We start from the raw sequence: 14,883 nt of genomic DNA, 5'->3' as shown, positions 1-14,883 counted from the left end.
AGGAAATCGCATTTTGGCGAATTTTGTCCACCCTAAGCGTTCCAAATAGCAGCTCATGTCATCGCTAATTCCAAGTTGAGCGTTAAGAAAGTCATCCATATACAACATTCCAGTGAAGAATTTGTAACGGAGCCTCCAGTAACGCCTACCTTCGTCGTGATTGAAGATAGGAAAAGGCGCCCCATATCGTTTGGATAAGTCTGGGCGATTGTTGCTTGAAGCAGCATTTTGCTTTGAGTTTTTGTGTTTAGTAGGCATGGTGTAGAACTAAAGAAACAAGGTTTCTGTTACTTATTGAAAAAATGGTGTTTGAAGAAAATCAGAAATTTGATCTGACAAAGATGAAAAGATCTGTAACAGAACCAAGATCCTTATGGATGAATTTATAAGATTTTAGGATGAAATAAGGTGTTGTTTTGATGCGAAAAGGCATAAAATTACACCCTTCGGAATTGAAGAAACTTAAGTTTTCGTTTATGAAAGGGTTTGTCTGCAGGTTGAAGATGAATCAGGCCTGATAGTGCAGGAATAACGCGTGTCGCGGCCGAGAATTCCAAATTCTCGGTCGCGACACGCTGATTTCCTTGCGGAAATCAGGCGTCGTAACCCTTTTTCCGATTCTCGGCCGAGAATTAAATATTCTCAGTAAGTTCAGAAAAAACCTAACCTATTTGGACAATTCTGAAAAAGAGGATTCTCGGCTGAGAATTCCAAATTCTCGGTTGAGAATTCCAAATTCTCGGCAGAGAATTGCCTGAAACTTTAATTTCGGTCTAATTTCCTAAAATCAAATCTAAAATCATGAAGTAAACATATTTTATGCATTTAAATCATAACATTAAGTCATCTAATCATAAAAATGGCATTTGGAAAAAAAATAAATAAAATAAAATTTAATAAAAATGAACAAAAAATATAAAAAGAAATAAACCAAAATAAACTGTGTAATAAAAAAAAAACTAAAAAAAACTAAATGATTTATACGTCAGATAATCTTGTTACGAACTCAATTCCTATTTGTGAAATATTTTCGTAATAGATTTTACATCGGTTACCATTAACTTTGAAACGAACTCCGTTAGGACCTTCCAGTTCTAAAGAACCATAATCGAATGTTTTGACGACTAAATACGGTCCTATCCATCTGGACTTAAGTTTTCCTGGAAATAAACGAAGTCTTGAATTAAATAACAGCACTTTATCCCCAACATTAAAGTGTTTGACTTTTAATTTTGGCATCGTGCCATTTTTTAACTTTTTCTTTATAAATCTTTGCATTTTCATAAGATAGATGGCGTAACTCATCTAACTCATTTAAATCGAGCAAACGTTTCTTACCTGCTTGTCGTAAATCAAAGTTAAGTCCCCTAATAGCCCAATAGGCTTTATGTTCTAATTCGACTGGCAGATGACATGCCTTCCCATACACTAAACGGTATGGAGTCATTCCTATTGGTGTTTTAAATACAGTACGGTAAGCCCATAACGCATTATTGAGTTTAGAAGACCAATCTTTTCTTGAAGATGAAAATGTTTTCTCTAGAATCCATTTGAGTTCTCTATTTGATATCTCCACCTGACCATTTGACTGAGTATGGTATGGCGTCGACACGCGGTGGCATACTCCATATTTTTTCATAAGCGTTTCAAAACTTCGGTTTATAAAATGGGTACCGCCATCACTAACGATGACTCTAGGACAACCAAATCTACAAAATATATCGTCAAGAAAACTAATGACTACTTTAGAATCGTTCGTCGGGGTTGCAATTGCTTCAACCCACTTTGAAACATAATCAACGACAACTAATATGTAAATTTTACCAAAAGAAGGGGGAAAAGTGTTGGAAATTAGGCTAAGGTATAGCAGCGGAAATATAAAATTTTAGCCTACTTCCTTTTAACCATAGGATCCGTTAATCGTTATTTCATATAAAGAGGGATAAGAAGAAATACCTTTTGAAGAATAATCTATCGTTGTTAAAGAAGCGCCCACAATTCTTCTCCCAGTTCCCAAGCACGAAGTATAACACGGCGAGGTTAAGTTAGAATCAACCGTATGAGATGCAACCAAAATAGATTGCCTCTAATTAACCAACACAAGATCAAAGGGAAAAGAAGATGAATGAAATTAATCAAATGATGAAAGCCGTATTAATTCTCGTCCACGAACTAGGGGAGTCGAATTCTTTTTCTCTCTCTAGATGTAGGTTTTGAAAATCACATAGAGGGGAGGGTTAGAGCTTAGTCGAAATTCATGTATAGAGGGGTATATATAATCGTTTGTATCTAAACCCTAGTTAGATAGGAATAGGTTACTTAATAGGAATTCAATTCGGAATAGAATTCCCAATTATTATCTCATTATATATCTAATATATCTAGGATAATAATAAATAACCTAATTGGATAATAATAGGAGCATATTAATCTAATTAAAACTCATAACTTAATTATCTCTAAATTAATTTAATTCACAAACCTAATCAAATTAGGATTAATGGAATTAAAATAATTCCTTATTTATTATATATAAATTTCGCCCCCCTCTATTTAAATGGGCCTTACTGGGCTCAATTGGGCTTCCATCTATTAATGACATCCATCTCTCTTTTGGTTCCAAGTCTTATGTGTGATCCATTAGGTTCCTACTACTTCTGGCCGTATGCAACTATTAAATTAATTTCTTCAAGAATTATATTTAATCCTTGCATAACGGAATGATGTACTGAGTATGTTATTGGCAAGTCTGTAATCATTCCCCCAGAGTCCGTTAAGAAGACAGGTTGATTCTGTCGTTAACCTTTCCGTATTAGTTACGGTATAATTCGATCCTTTATCAACTACATCCTTGAACTGAATCTTATGACTATGGGTGATGTCAAGTCACATATAGCGAGACGTTCGTTTTACTTGTATAGGTCGAGTCAACTCAAATAGATAGGTTAAGTGAAATCTGTATTTCTTACTCTTAAGTTATCACCTTACAAGGATTTAGAGTCGAGTCTTCCACAAGCGATCCTTGGATGTATCTCCCATTAATTGGGAGTGATAAATGCTCAATCCAATGTATAACTACCCTGACATTACCTCCTGTGACACCCAACCTTTGCAGTTCACACCCCAGAGTCATCTCTGTTAAGGATCGTGGGACCGCAGGATCAAAGTCTCATATTCAGTGATTCAGGATGACCAATTAACATTCCTTTGAGTCTGAGGATTAGTTATACCTATTAATACCAATGAGATGAACAGGTGACAAGGATGAATCTACACATCCTATTATCTCAAATCGGATCCCCAATCCTAATGAACGACGTTTCATCGGATCTATGTAACTGTCCAGATATCTATATATATGAAGCTTGTGAGATCAGCTTTCTGTCGGACAGAAGACATTGTTACATAAAAGTCTCAACCGTGATATATCAATCCTAAACATATCACTTGACTTGGGGTGGTTTTAAGTTTATTATAAAGTTTTGTCTCACTTCATGCTTGTATGAACACTTTATAATCACTTTAAACAAACTTACGGATTTCCTTTTATTAGACTTTATTTAGTGCTTAAAAGGGATTGCCTTTATATAGTTATAAAACATACATCTCATTAAAACAAATGATATAAAGAACAATTCATTTACATTAAGTTTGTATCCTGCAACAATTGTCTATAGGACACTAAACCCCAACAAAAAGGTCCCATGAAATCTATTCCCCACATATCAAAGACTTCAACTTCTAATATGGTTGTGAGGGGCATCTCATCTTTCCTTCCTAGATTTCCTGTTCTTTGGCACTTATCACAACGAGTAATAAATGAACGGACGTCTTTAAACATCGTAGGCCAAAAGAAACCACATTCAAATATCCTAGCTACTGTCTTGCTAACTCCATTATGTCCTCCATAAGAGCTAGAATGGCATTCCGACATTATGGATTCATATTCATTTTCACCAACGCATCTCCTAATTATCCTGTCACCACAAGTCTTGAACAAAAAAGTATCTTCCCAAAAATACTGTTTAATGTCAAAGAAAAATTTCTTCTTTCGTTGGAAAGTTAATCCTTCCGGAACAATGTTGGCTGCAAGATAATTTGCAATATCCGCATACCATGGTGACATGACATCTTTTATTTGGTAGAGATGTTCATCAGGGAAATCATCTCGTATACCGATAGTTTCACCTATAGGACCATTTTCATCTTCAAGTCTCGATAGATGATCGGCGACAAGGTTTTCTACTCCCTTTTTGTCTTTAATTTCTATATCAAATTCTTGTAACAATAAAACCCATCTAATGAGACGTGGTTTTGCATCCTTTTTAGCAAATAAATATCTTAATGCTGCATGATCAGTATAAATAATAACTTTCGAACCTAACAAGTATGACCTAAACTTATCACATGCAAAAACTACAGCTAACATTTCTTTCTCTGTTGTGGTGTAGTTTAATTGTGCACCGGACAGTGTGTGACTTGCATAATAAATGACATGAAGTTTCTTATCCTTCCTTTGACCTAAAACACATCCGACAGCTAAATCACTTGCATCACACATAATTTCAAAGGGTAAATCCCAATCGGGTTTAACAATAATAGGTGCACTGACTAGAGCTGTTTTCAACGTTTCGAAAGCTTTAACGCAATCTTCATTAAAATCAAAGGTTGAATCTTTCATGAGTAGATTAGTAAGTGGTTTGAAAATTACAGAAAAATTCTTGATAAATCTTCTGTAAAAACCGGCATGTCCTAAAAATGATCTTACTCCCTTAACAGTAGTTGGAGAGGGTAATTTTTCTATTACTGAAGTTTTTGCTCTATCCACTTCTAATCCTTTTTCAGATATTTTGTGACCTAAAACAATTCCTTCGTCAACCATGAAATGACATTTTTCCTAGTTTAATACCAAATTTGTTTCTTCACACCTAGATAAAACTTTATCCAAGTTTTTTCGGCACGAATCAAAAGAATCTCCATAAACTGAAAAATCATCCATAAAAACTTCCATGATATCTTCAATGAAATCATTAAAAATCGCAATCATACAACGTTGAAATGTTGCAGGTGCGTTACATAGACCAAAGGGCATTCTCCTATATGCAAACGTTCCGTAAGGACACGTGAAGGTCGTTTTGTCCTGGTCATCCGGGTAGATATATATTTGAAAGAATCCGGAGTAACCATCTAGAAAATAGTAGAAAGCATGACCAGCTATCCTTTCGATCATTTGATCAATGAAAGGAAGAGGAAAATGATCTTTCCTAGTTGCTTTATTAAGGTTCCTATAATCTATACAAACTCTCCAACCAGTAGTGGTTCGTGTAGGTATTAATTCGCCTTCTTCATTCCTTACAACTGTTATGTCTCCCTTTTTAGGTACACAATGGATTGGACTAACCCATATCCGAAATAGGGTAGATGATTCCATTGTCCAGAAGTTTAGTAATCTCATTTTTTACTACTTCTTTCATATTCGGATTTAGGCATCTTTGCATATCCGCTTTAGGCGGCTTATCTTCTTCTAAGTGAATTCTATGCATTACAATACTCGGATTAATACCTTTTAAGTCTGAAATTTGCCAACCCATACTTCCTATCCTATTTCTAACAACTTCTTTCAATTTCTCTTCTTGAACCTGTGTTAACTAGTTAGAGATAATTATAGGTAGAGAATCGCCTTCGCCTAAGAAAGCGTACCTCAAATGACTTGGTAATTCTTTAAGTTCTAATTTAGGTGGAACTATAATCGAAGGCGGAACCGGTCCATCTTCTCGAATCAAAGGTTCTGGGTCCTTATCTTCTAGTTCCTCACTCATTATAGGTTCTATTATTTCTTCTTTTTGAACAATGTCATTGACACATTCTTCAATCAAATCAAGTTTCATACAAGCGAAATCTTCCATAGGATATTTCATCGCTTGGTTCATATCAAACTCAATCTTATCATGTCCTGTTCGTAAAACTACTTTCCCTTTCGACACATCAACTAGAGCTCGTCCCGTGTTCATGAACGGTCTACCAAAGATTAGCGGACAATTAACGTCATAAGCAAAATCTAAAATAACGAAATCGGTAGGAAAAATAAATTTGTCAACTTTAACTAAAACATCCTCAATTATACCATATGGTCTTTTAGTGGTTTGATCCGCTAATTGCAAAACCATATTGGTACGTTTGATATCTTCTTCTAAGCCTAACTTATTAAAAATAGATAATGGCATCAAGTTAATGCTTGCTCCTAAATCACAGAGACAACTGGGAAATTCAATATCTCCCAATTTACACGGAATGGTAAAACATCCGGGATCTTTGAGTTTTGTGGGCAAATTACTTGACACAATTGAACTGCAATCTTCAGTTAGTGAAATGGATGAAATTCCTTCCCAACTGATTTTCTTTGAAATTAAATCTTTGAAGAATTTACCATAATTGGGAATTTGCGTAATTGCATCCATAAACATCAAATTAATATGCAAATTTTTGAGTTTATCTAAAAATGTTAAAAGTTGTTTGTCATAGTCCTTATTGCGGACTTTGTGTGGAAAATGTGGTTTGGGTACAAAATTTTTTGTACTAGAGTCAATTGGTGCATCTTTTTGATTTAATGTATCTTCTTTGGACTTTGGTAAATCAGTTCCAGGTAAAGTCGAATTTCCGGGCATTTCCGGACCTAAGTAATTTTTCCCTGAACGAAGAGTGATAGCCTTAACATGCTCTTTCGGATTTTCTTCCGTATGGCTTAGAAGACTTCCCTCTTTGCGGGATGGAATTGATTTAGCGAGTTGTCCAATTTGAACCTCCAAATTATGGATGCTAGATGATTGGTTTTTAATAAGCTGATCGAATTTATTCTCGATCCGTTTAAAACCATCGTCGTGATTACTTATTTTTCCGCTCATAGCATCAATAAATTTGTCGATTTTAGAAGATAAAGTGCTAATCGTATCTCTTGATTGATTTTGATAATTAGTGGTACGATTTTGATTAGCATTAGCATTGTTATTATTATCTCTCTAGTTAAAGTTAGGATGATTTCTCCATCCAGGATTATATGTATTGGAATAAGGGTTATTGTTTTGATTTTGCCCTTGGACAAAATTTACCTGTTCAATTTCGCTCATACCTTCGTAATCCACATCCGTTTGGATTGGCTTACCATTAGGATCACACGGTGCCATAAACCTATCAATTTTGTGCGATAAGGCAGAAAACTGGGCTTGCAACATCGCAACTGGATCAAGATTCACTATACCTTTAACTGATGACGTTGCTGAGGATGATGGTTTCACTACTGGTATGTGTCCACGTTCCGCGGGCCACATATTGCTGTTAATTGTCATTTCCTCCAAAAGTTCTCTTGCTTGGGCAGATGTTTTCTTTATGAATAACCCTCCAGACATAGCGTCCAATGAACCTGTAGTTGTAGGATTTAGTCCATTATAAAATGTTTGCATTAAAAGTTAAGCGGGCAATTGGTGGTGTGGGCATAAACGTTGAAGTTCTTTAAAACGTTCCCAAGCCTCATAAAGAGTTTCATTATCATTTTGAGAAAAAGATGTTAACTCTTTAATGACTCTTGCGGTTTTTGCTAAAGGAAAATTTTTTGATAAAAATGCTTGGGCTAATTGCTCCCAAGTCTCAAATGATGCGGCTGGCATAGAAGTTAACCATTCTTTGGCTCGATCCTTCAAAGTAAAAGGAAAAAGGCGAAGTTTGATTGCTTCTGCAGTTACATCAGTAATTTTAAAAGTGTCACAAATTTCTAAGAAATTTGTCAAATGGGTATTAGGATTTTCGTTAGGTAACCCGTAAAATGTTACGTTATTTTGCAACATATTAAGCAATGCTGGCTTAATTTCAAAATGGTGTGCATTAATTTGGGGTCTAACTATACTGTTTGTTACCCCGGCCACTCCTAGCCTAGCGTAATCCATGAGTGTAGCCATAATTTCTGGCTCGGTACCTCTGGTTTTTATTGGGGTCTTGTTTTTGTTTTTGTTTTTGTTTTTGTTTTTGTTTTTGTTGTCTCTCTTGTTCTTTTTAAGAGTTCTTTCAATTTCTGGGTCAATAGGATGTGGTGACGTGCCTGAACTTCGAGAATTGCGCATGAACCTGAAATTTCGCACGAACCGAAACTACCTTCAAATCAGAATTTGAAAAATAAATATATTAGTAACTAAAAATAAATAAAATATAAAAGTTTGAATAAGTACAAATAAACCTAGATTCGAAATAAAATACGAAAAATATAAATTTTTGTCAAAAATTTTGGCGTTCCCTGGCAACGGCGCCAAAAACTTGTTGAGCGATTTCCGCAAGTGCACGGTATATGCTTGTAGTAATAAAAGATATCGATCCCACATGGAACGTTTTTTAATAAAAACTTATTTTGAATCGGTTAAATTTACTTATAAGATTTATAGTAAGGAAAATCGTTAAATCGGTTTTGGTTTTGAAATTGCTAGAATGAGAATTAGATTAGAGTATGAAAATGTTAGAAAATATTCTGATTTAAGAATGAATTTGCAAGACATGAACGCTTAGTACTTTTTAGAAAAGTAAACAAATGTATTTTTTTGCATTAAGCAAAGAAAACAACTTTAAACTTTGTATAAATTATAAAGATGAAATAAATGACGAAACCTCTAATTTTTAGGCTTTGAACGCAATAACCCTCTTAACTGGTTTAGATTGCTTCCTTAACCAAATTAAAACTCTACCGAGATAATAATTTGTCTAAGTGTTCAACAAAGTTTCCTTGTAAAGATTTTGAATTAAACTACGTTTTAATGAAAACACCAGCATCAATCCACTTTGGATCCTTTACCAAAGTGCTACATAAAAATCTATCGAATAGAACGGACTTTATTAGATGAAATATAAATTGATACAAGTTTACAGAGAACAAGGAGCATGGAACATTCGACGACTTGCAAGTGAACGGGTTGTCAATCCTTTCCTTGGGTTTCGTTAGAGTTTGTCAGACTCAGGGGTGGATCCTCTACTCAATCTTCTCGTTGAATCTTCGTAATAGAGACGGGGTCTGTCTACTACCAAAATGTAAACTAAATTTGAACAATGTCTAAACGCTACTGTATTTGTTATTATTGAATAAACAATGTGTGTACATCATATTGTTTTGAACAGAAATGAATTCTAAATTCTGAATCACTTGACTCAGAATTTCTGCATAAATTCTATACTAATCTCTTTCTTCTACTTCTCTTCAACTCTTCATCAACTCTTTATTTATAGATGTTGAAGAGTCTTGATTGAAGTGTCGTGTCCGTTGTGAAGGATCATATCCGTTGTGAAAGGACATCTTTATCCACCCGAATGAACGCGTTTCGTCGAAAACGAAAGTGTGAATTTTAGCTTCTACAGATTTTCTGCTCTTACCGAGAATATTTAATTCTCGGCCGAGAATGGGGGAGCATCATTTTGGTCTTCGAACGAAGGGAAGGAGGAGTTGAAGGGAGCGTGTCGCGACCGAGAATTGGAGGAGCCGCGGTCGCGGCACGGAACTTTTTCGCTTCTTCAGCTTTCGTTCTCGTCCTCGATTTGGCGTTATTAATTCTCGTCGTCTTCGACTCCTTTTGTAGGGTTTTTCTTCTGTTTTTGATCCTTTTTGACTCCTATTTGGATGTTACCAAATATTTATGTACCTTGCATGAAAGAAACATATTCGAAAGTAAAAGTATTCTAAACAGATATAAACAGCACAAATTCATAGCAATATTGATGTAATTATTGATGATATTTTAGGTATATTTTGGGCTTAACATAGGAACCTGTGCCGGGGTCCCCAGAAATTATGGCCACCGTGAGGAGTCATATAAAGAATTTATTTATTCATCCATCTAATCTCGATAAAAACAATTAAAACATAAAGAATTATAGGAATCAGCTTTACAATCAACATTTTTCTCACATTATAACGGATTTTCTCAAATATAGAAACACTAACAAGATATACCCCCATAAAGGACGTCAGAGTCCATTATCCTTATACATTACTTGCCTATCATAAGACCATAACTTTTCTAGAAAATTCAGTAGTCATTCGGTCTTCCATTTACCTCGGATATTTCATATCTAGTAATGCACACAACCTGATATAGAGGTTCCGAACTAGGGGTGGAAAATGGATGGTGTGTGGACGATTTTATATCCCCCATTACGTCCCCAATGTTTTTGGGGAGTCCCCGAAAAAATTTGGAAATTTTTTGGACCTACACACGCCCGCACAAAAACTATAAGTTGAATGCTCTTCCAGTGTAAGATAGTGGAAAAGTGATGGTGTCAGGACGGTTTTAAATCCTCCATTACGTCCACAATATTTTCGGGGAGCCCCTGAAAAAATTCGGAGATTTTTTTAGACCTACAAATACCCGGACGAAACCTATAAGTTGAATCTAAATATTGTAATTTCTGTATGTACAAATTTTCTTATTAAATACGGATCAAATTTATTTCTTGTAAGTGTGTTATTTACCCAACAAATGCTTATACCCTATATTTGTTCAAAAATTGAGGTATTCTTGTGTTTTTTCTTACCATATGTGGTAGGGGATGATATATGCAGCTCTAGTTTCTACTATTCCGACTACTTTGACTGACTTAACAACTTTAGCTGGCACACAACAAATATTAACTCCAATTTTGGCGGATCCTAGATTCCCATTACCACATGGTCGCGTAACTGACAATCGTGTTGATATTATATATTCAGAGGTTCATCATGAGGCGGATCAGGTCTGCTTAGTCCTTTCATTTTACAATAATTTTGTAATATAGATATATTTAATTGGTGGTTGTAGAGGCGGTGGTCAAGGAATGCCGGAGAGAATTGCCTTTTTATTTTTTTCAGGTTAATGATTATTTATAAAAGGAGAGTAAAGTAAGTGTATTAGATATTTATGTTTGTTTTTAAGGTAATTGGTGGTGGTTTTATTAATAATAATAATTATTGTCTAGATGGTTAATAATAATATTATTAAATTTAACACTATTATGATTGCATTTTAGCGTAACAAACCCAACCTAAATAATTCAATAAACAAAATTTCTTTTAAGATGATATTCTGATAAGTTTTACTAGGGAATGGTCTAATTAAAAATGATAAATTGTATCATTTTATTCTTACACCAATTGGTATATATCTCATTTTTCATTTATCTAGTTAATTGCATGTTTTATTTATGAGTTTTTTTCACAAGCACATGTTTTAATTGAGAACGCTCAAGCTCAACTTCGCGAAGGAGGACATTGTCTGTTATCAACCAAGGTTTGTCATCTAAACACTTGGGAGTAAAAGTTTGTCCTAATATTATGGTCACTCAAGTTCAAACCTAATATAAGAGTCATTCAAACTTAACTTCTCCGATATCATGTAATCCTAAATTGTAGAACATTTTAAACAACTTTAATTCTTAAATATCTTGATTTTGATGTTATTTAAGTATTGTTTAGTTAGGAGAAAGAAAGTGATTGTTTAGAAGAAACATCACTCCTTTAATGGTAGTTTGAACTTTTCAAAAAATACTAAAGACAAAGTTGAGTGCTTATGGGTGTAATTTACACTTCAAACTTGACTACTCTAACCTCTAATGATTGGCAATCCTATTATAAAAAGCTTTAATTCTTAATTCTTTGTGTTTTGTTTTTTTGTTTTTTGTTTTTGAAGCCATTTAAATGATGTTTAGTTAAGAGAGCGAAATTGATTGTTTAGAGAGAAAATTATGATTCCATGTTAAATATATAATTTTGAACAAGTTTAATTTTTGCATTTTTCCAATTTGAGATTCTCAATGGTCATTTTAAAATGGTATAAGGAGTTGTAATGTTAGTAAAATATAAAATGAAGTTACTTTTAAGTCATGTTTTGAAGTTGATTAACTTACAATTAAATTAAATTAAATGTGCATGGATGTAATTTTTCGGAAACTTTGTCTTGTGTTAATGTTATTGATTGATTCCTGCTATATAATTTCCCTTCAGTGTCCGATGGATGAAGAAAATGAACAAGAACTTTATGCAACCGTAGTGGACAGATTGAGAGATAATAATTTTAGGCCTTTCGAACTAGTAGAACTCATTCATTTTGAAGAAAAACATGCATTTTCCGTTGGTGTATACAATTGCCATGACGATTGAAGCGGAGGAAGATGTTGCCATTTCATATAGTGTTGGTAATTAAAAATAATTTTACACTTAACATTTATGCTCTTGTAATTTTAAGTCTACTATTAACAAATTGAGCCAATTTCATATATTATTAACAAAACTTTATCATTATGCTATCTAATTTTTTTATATGTCTTTTAAAAAAAAAATTAAAATTCAAATATTTTTTTTTGTTGAGTTTAAAGATTTTCATTTCCAAATCTATTATAAAATGACATATGCAACTCGTATAGAATAAATGGATATAGTATTTGTATTTGTTTTTTCTTTTAATATTTATATTTTGAAGCTAATAGATATCATGTCAAATATGGAAAGCTTCTAATTAGGCATAGAGTTTAGGATTTTGGAGATTGAGCCGGATAATTCGAAGATTGTTAAATGCATTATAGAGAAAAGTAAGAGAACTTGCCAATAATTTGGTGAAAAACATCAATAGAGATATTTGGAAAAATTAAAAAATTTTAGATGGTAATTAATTTATTAGTCCTTATATCTTGACAAAACACACTGTTTACTCCCTTTATTTTCAAAAACACATAGTAAGGTCCCTAACCTTTTTCTCGATAAACTGTTTAGTGCCTAACGTTTTTCTCGGTGAACTTTTTAGTCCCTACCGTTAGACTTTCATGAATATACTAATCTCATTGGTTTGTAGACTTAGACAAAATTCGATGTTCTCTAAATTCAGTACCATCATTCCTGTATATGTTGTAGGATCATATGCCGAGTCCCCAGAAATTATGGCCACCGTGAGGAGTCATATAATGAATTTATTTATTCATCCATCTACTCTCGATAAAAACAATTAAAACATAAAGAATTATAGGAATCAGCTTTACAATCAACATTTTTCTCACCTTATAACGGATTTTCTCAAATATAGAAACACTAACGAGATATACCTCATAAAGGACGTCAGAGTCCATTATCCTTATATATTACTTGCCTATCATAAGACCATAACTTTTCTAGAAAATTCAGTAGTCATTCGGTCTTCCATTTACCTCGGATATTTCATATCCAGTAATGCACACAACATGATATAGAGGTTCTGAACTAGGGGTGGAAAAGGGATGGTTTGTGGACGATTTTATATCCCCCATTACGTCCCCAATGTTTTTGGGGGGTCACCGAAATAATTCGGAAATTTTTTAGACCTACACACGCCCGCACAAAAACTACAGGTTGAACCTGTACAAGTTAAATAACCCATCGTGTTGCTCCCTGTAAAAATATGGTTATACTTAGTTTTAACTTTACCTTTTTTTTCTCGATAAAATTGAATGCTCTTCCAGTGTAAGATATTAGAAAAGGGACGGTGTCAGGACGGTTTTACATCCTCCATTACGTCAACAATATTTTCGGGGAGCCCCTGAAAAAATTTAGAGATTTTTTTAGACCTACAAATGCCCGGACGAAACCTATAAGTTGAATCTAAATGTTGTAATTGCTGTATGTACAAATTTTCTTATTAAATACTGATCAAATTTATTTCTTGTAAGTGTGTTATTTACCCAACAAATGCTTATACCCTATATTTGTTCAAAAATTGAGATATTCTTGTGTTTTTTCTTACCATATATGGTAGGGGATGGTATATGCAGCTCTAGTTTCTACTATTCCTACCACTTTGACTGACTTAACAACTTTAGCTGGAACCACAACAAATATTAACTCCAATTTTGGCGGATCCTAGATTCCCATTACCACATGGTTCCGTGATTGACAATCGTGTTGATATTATATATTCAGAGGTTCATCATGAGGCGGATCAGGTTTTCTTAGTCCTTTCATTTTACAATAATTTTGTAATTTAAATATATTTAATTGGTGGTTGTAGAGGCGGTGGTCAAGGAATGCCGGAGAGAATTGCCTTTTTATTTTTTTAAGGTTAATGATGATTTATAAAAGGAGAGTAAAGTAAGTGTATTAGATATTTATGTTTGTTTTTAAGGTAATTGGTGGTGATTTTTTTAATAATAATAATTATTGTCTAGATGGTTAATAATAATATTATTAAATTTAACACTATTATCATTGCATTTTAGCGTAACAAACCCAACCTAAATAATTCAATAAACAATATTTCTTTTAAGATAATATTCTGATAAGTTTTACTAAGGAATTGTCCAATTAAAAATGATAAATTGTATCATTTTATTATTTACACCAATTGGTATATATCTCATTTTTCATTTATCTAGTTAATTGCATGTTTTATTTATGAGTTTTTTCCACAGGCACATGTTTTAATTGAGAACGCTCGAGCTCACCTTCGCGAAGGAGGACATTGTCTATTATCAATCAAGGTTTGTCATCTAAACACTTGGGAGTAAAAGTTTGTCCTAATATTATGGTCACTCAAGTTCAAACTTAATATAAGAGCCATTCAAACTTAACTTCTCCGATATCATGTAATCCTAAATTGTAGAACATTTTAAACAACTTTAATTCTTAAATATCTTGATTTTGATGTTATTTAAGGTTTTGTTTAGTTAGGAGAAAGAAAGTGATTGTTTAGAAGAAGCACCACACCTTTAATGGTAGTTTGAACTTTTCAAAAATACTAAAGACAAAGTTGAGTGTTTATGGGTATAATTTACATTTCAAACTTGACTACTCTAATCTCTAATGATCGGCAATCCTATTGTAAAAACCTTTAATTCTTAATTTTTTGTTTTTTGTTTTTT

The 14,883-nt window shown here is 33.5% G+C and overlaps 1 non-coding gene across 1 annotated transcript; it reads left to right on the top strand.

The window, feature by feature from the left end:
- The first annotated feature begins 7,473 nt into the window (after nt 1-7,473).
- On the top strand, nt 7,474-7,580 carry LOC136234296 (small nucleolar RNA R71). The gene has a single exon (XR_010691187.1). It is a non-coding gene; the product is annotated as a small nucleolar RNA R71 (small nucleolar RNA).
- The last annotated feature ends 7,303 nt before the right edge of the window (nt 7,581-14,883 follow it).

The sequence above is a fragment of the Euphorbia lathyris genome, chromosome 6 (assembly GCF_963576675.1).
Source record: "Euphorbia lathyris chromosome 6, ddEupLath1.1, whole genome shotgun sequence".
NCBI classification, from domain to species: domain Eukaryota; kingdom Viridiplantae; phylum Streptophyta; class Magnoliopsida; order Malpighiales; family Euphorbiaceae; genus Euphorbia; species Euphorbia lathyris.
Note: the sequence above shows the minus strand (reverse complement) of the source record. Positions and strands in the feature narration are given on the sequence as shown.